Source organism: Sus scrofa, unplaced genomic scaffold, assembly GCF_000003025.6.
Source record: "Sus scrofa isolate TJ Tabasco breed Duroc unplaced genomic scaffold, Sscrofa11.1 Contig2026, whole genome shotgun sequence".
Classification (NCBI taxonomy): Eukaryota; Metazoa; Chordata; class Mammalia; order Artiodactyla; family Suidae; genus Sus; species Sus scrofa.
The window spans coordinates 683,800-688,999 of record NW_018085004.1 but is presented as its reverse complement, the minus strand read 5'-3'; the positions used below and the strand labels follow the sequence as shown (position 1 = coordinate 688,999).

Here is a 5,200-nt window from a genome sequence, read left to right as displayed (position 1 = left end):
TCACACATAAACACCAATAATTATCTTACATAATTAGAAAAATTTATAAATAAATTAGTAAAAATTAATTCCCAGTAAAAACCCAAAAAGCATAGCTATAAATACAATCTGAAACAACCAATTTAGTGAGATGATCATTTTTTTTCTGGAAAACAACTTTTTTCATTTCTAGTTCTTACACCAGCAAATAACTGTGGAGATGCAGGCCAAAGTGCATAATAAAAGGGTTAAATGAGTTGTATCTATGGTAATTTAAGTGCAACTTTTCCTCAATCACTTCAAAGGTTGAAACAGACTTAAACTGACTCAGATGGGCCAAATAAGTCATCGGATATGCTACTGAATGAGTGAGGGTCTATTAGTTGTTTTTTTTTTTTTTTTTTTTTTTTTTTAACTGTCAAGGTCTTCTTCTGTATCATCTGTGTACTTGCTTGTTTATTTTTTTTGGAGTGCTAATCTAAAGACAGACTTTCTAAAATTTCAATATCTTCAATGCCTGCTATGTAGTGGCTCATAAGAAGTATTAGAGCTTGTAGTCTTTAACCCAGTTTAGCTAAAGCAGTAGAAAGAAGTGTCTCTTTCCTCAAATAAGCTGTCTCTTTTTCTTCTCTAACAAGGGAATTATTATGTTCCAACTCCTTATCAATTTCATTCTGAATTTTATCTAGCATGAACTCTAATTTCTGGATCCTTTCCTCTGTAGGCAAGCCCTTGTACAGATCATGACTGATTTCTTTAACGACAATGAAAACACTGTCATCCAGAACACCCTCCTTTCTCACCAACTTTATTCCCATGTCGTTGCCCCATTTAGGGTGATTTTTTGGACAAGAGACCTCTGTGTACCTGTCTTCGCTGTCTGATGTGTTGTGTGTGTGTTTTGGTTAAGGTTCTACTAGATATGTTTCTGGCTCAGAAAGGTGAGTTTTAGAGACCTGATGCAGATTTAACAAAAAAAGAGCTTATATTGATAATGTGACTTGTCAAACCTGTTGTTCTATTGACTGACATGCCAGCTTCAGCATGAGGGGGCAGGCCTTAGAGGTTTTCTTGTCCTTCCAGCCAGAGGTTTTTCAGGGACCTCTCTATCTGCTGATCAGCTGCTCCACAAAGAGGAGTCTCAGCTAGACACATTTCTTGACATTTATTATGTCAAACATAAGCACAGAACATACACTGGGAAGCAGCTTTAGTTCACATTTTTTTTTCTTACAGTAGTTAAACTAAGTTGGGTTCTGTGACTGAGTATCTTGGAAACTATGTTTATTTTATGCTAAACCCATCTGTCCAAAAAAGTGTTCCTCTTTAGTCAAGGGAAAAACCACTTCACCAAATGGAGTTCTTTTTTCTTTCTGCAGGTTAGTTACTACATTATGCTCTGGCTCTCCTTTCAAATACTTGAAATGAACAGTAATATCACTGAAGCAAAATTTGTCATTGAACCCATTTTGCATACTCAGATTGTGTAGTATGGTTCTTATGAGCATGGCCTTAAGTGATGGGGCTTCCAGTCTGAATTTGGAAAAGTATTCCATGGTTGATATGGCTAAGCATTCTAAAGTGACCACTTCAAGTTTAAAGCTATCATGCCCAAAAAGATGAGACCCCATAATTTGATCCATGTACCACACAGTGTGATGCTTAATTATCTGTGGCAGGCTTCTATGTCAAAGAAACAGCTTCCTTTGGTTCTTGTCCATATTCCAAGATTATTATGATTATTAAGGAATTTCTGATGATTCCCATGTTTGAGGGTCATCTGAACTGTCCTTAGGAGGACAGGAAATTTCTGAAGTCAAATCTTTCACCACTTCCTGCTTTGCTAAAAACTGTTTAGCTGCAGCTTCTTATATGTGATCCAGATTTTTTTTATTGCTTTTCAGTAGGTTTATCTGCAGGAGGTGGCAGCAAAAGAACCTTCTCTGGGTTTTCAACAGGAATATCTCCTTCTGCCCAATTTGGGACATCAGCAGAAGGCAAAGGAATTTTAACTTGTGGTCATGTGGCACAGGTGGTTTGAAAGTGGGTCCCTGGGTGGGTTTTGATATTTGTGCTTTTTCTGTTATCTCAGAAGATTTCAGGGCTAAGCATTTACGTCTTGCTTTTGATGGGAGGTTTGGTGGTGGCAGGTGCCATCCTACAGCTGATTTCTGGATTAAAACTGGTGATATATTTCCAAGAGGTTTTCACAGAAAGTATTGTGGCATACATTTGGGAATGTGCCTTAATGACTGTACCTCATCTTTTACCTCAGTTTGTGCTCTGACATCACTCTCTGAGTCTTCAAATTCAGAATCCAGGTCTCTATTTTCAGCATCTATTGCCAATCCGGTTGTTTTCTCTTCATAATTTGGCTGGTATGAACTCGACATAAAGTTTTCTTCCAACTATCCAAAGTTAATTGCAGCAACACACTCTGTTTTTTCTGGCCAACAGGACTTTCACAATACACCAGGATGTGGTTGCAAACATACTAGATAAACTTCTACACTTGCAGCATAGATGTAATTTTCACACCTCCAATAGCAATCAGTCAATCTCCCTGAATATCTGCAATTTCAGCAGGTGTGTTTGGGGCCACAGTCCCAATTATGACATGCCTATCATACCAATAATTTGACTAGACAAAAAAAAGTTTAAGTCCAACACTTTGTAAATTCCCCTTTATTAATTTAACTGTCTCAATAGAACTCCTTTGTTTTTCTTCCCAAACACCACTGCTCAGCTCAAGTGTGCAATGAATATTTGCCTCATTATCATAGGATCCAAAAATAAGCAACCTATTACATTTAACACTGTAACTTTAAGTCGGCCTTCTGTAAGTGCCCATTGTTGTATATGGATATGTTCTAACTCATCATCTTCAAATCCTTGCAAGATGGAATGGTAAAAATGGCTTAAACCTGATCTTGTAACTTAAAAGTGTGTGCTTGCTGTTGATTATTTTCTTTTTTTATTATTATTTTTTATTATTATTTTCCCACTGTACAGCAAGGGGATCAAGTTATCCTCACATGTATACATTACAATTACATTTTTTACTGTCACTGTATGCAGATGACATGATACTATACATAGAAAACCCTAAGGACTCAACCCTAAAACTACTTGAACTGATTAATACATTCAGCAAAGTAGCAGGATCTAAGATTAACATTCAGAAGTCAGTTGCATTTCTGTATACCAGCAATGAAACATTAGAAAAGGAATACAAAAATACGATACCTTTTAAAATTGCACCTCACAAAATCAAATACCTCGGAATACACCTGACCAAAGAGGTAAAGGACCTATATGCTGAGAACTATAAAACTTCAATCAAAGAAATCAAAGAAGATATAAAGAAATGGAAAGATATTCCATGCTCCTGGATTGGAAAAATCTATATTGTAAAAATGGCCATACTACCCAAAGCAATCTACAGATTCAATGCAATCCCTATCAAATGACCCATGACATTTTCCACAGAACTAGAACAAACAATCCAAACATTTATATGGAACACCAAAAGACCCAGAATCGCCAAAGCAATCCTGAGAAACAAAAACCAAGCAGGAGGCATAACTCTCCCAGACTTCAAGAAATACTACAAAGCCACAGTCATCAAAACAGTGTGGTACTGGTATCAAAACAGACAGACAGACCAATGGAACAGAATAGAGAACCCAGAAAGAAACCCTGACACCTATGGTCAATTAATCTTTGACAAGGGAGGCAAGAACATAAAATGGGAAAAAGAAAGTTTATTCAGCAAGCATTGCTGGATAACCTGGACAGCTGCATGCAAAGCAATGAAACTAGAACACACCCTCACACCATGCACAAAAATAAACTCCAAATGGCTGAAAGACTTAAATATACAACAGGACCCCATCAAACTCCTAGAAGAAAACGTAGGCAAAACACTCTCTGACATCAACATCAGGATGATTTTCTTGAGCTGGTCGAGGATGATGTAGTTGAGCTGGTTCATGGACTGCCCTTGGAACTGGGACCGCACCCAGAACTCCATCAGTGGGTTCTCCACAACAATTAGTGAAGGGCATAAGGGTGAGGAAGAAGCTCAGGCTCCCCTCCATCAGGGACAGCTTGACAAAGAGGTAGGCGGACTTGCAGAAGACCAGGTCCCTGTCTATAGCCAAGTGGAAGCCCCCATTTTATTCCACTTCCAACTTGAACGTCAGCTTTGCAGTGGAGGTTGTGGGCAGTGCCTACCTCATGGGGGCCTCATGCTCCTGGTGGCCGAGGGCACAACTGGCTGGAGAAGCCAAATGTTCTTGATGAAGGGCACGGTCTTGCCCAGGAATACATCCTGCACACTCAGCCCCTCCATCTGGCACCTGGTGGTCTTGGTCTGCAGCAGCTCCTGGAAATCCACCTTGATGTTTTTGGTGACTCCCTGGCAGGCTAGTGTGGTGTCCCACAGCTCTTGGAACAGGAACAGGATGGTGGCATTAAAGATGTAGCAGTTCTCCTGCATTGGGGGTTGGGGGGAATCATGGGTTGGGTCCTGCCACCCTCAGGGGGCCCGCTGGAGGACTCCTCAGCCAAGCTGCTGTGGCAATAATGGTACTCCCTCAGGGCTGTAGTGGAAGCCATCACCTGCATGGGTGGCCTGGTCAGGCTGTGGCTAGGGCTATTTGTGCTAAAGCAGTAAGAACTGGGAGAGTAGTGTGAGGAAGGAGCCCAGCATGACCCACGCCAGGATAATGAGCAGTAGCCCCATCTTGCCACCACCTCTGCTTTGGGTGTCTGGACCCTTGCCCCTGTGCCTACTGTGTGCTTTTTTCATGCCCTTCTCCCTGCTGCCACCATCTTGGGGACATTGGGTGTTATGGTTGGGTGAGCTGCTGTTTTGGCCTCCTCAGGTTGCTCCTGATAGAGCTGAGGCTGAGGTGGAGGCAGCAGTAGGGGCGGGAGGGTGTAGAATTGTGCTTTCCTCCAACCAGCACATTGCATTTAGGACAATTACATTGTAGAAGATTTCAAATCATATACATTGTGATCATAAACTATAAGGACATTGTGCTCCTCATTGTAAAAATTTTCCCACTAATTTTGGATATTCCTCTTATCTTAAAAATGAGTATGTTGATTTGTTTATATTTAATGAAAATTTTAATTCTGAAATGGTATTTCCCTTAGGAACCTCCCAGATAAGAAAAGTAGAGAGCCTAAGAATGATTTAGCTTTTAGATTA

At 40.2% G+C, this 5,200-nt stretch overlaps 1 pseudogene; it reads right to left on the bottom strand.

Annotated features, from left to right (window-relative positions):
- Nucleotides 1-296: 296 nt before the first annotated feature.
- LOC100620335 lies at nt 297-4,726 on the bottom strand (annotated as a pseudogene).
- Between the last annotated feature and the right edge of the window lie 474 nt (nt 4,727-5,200).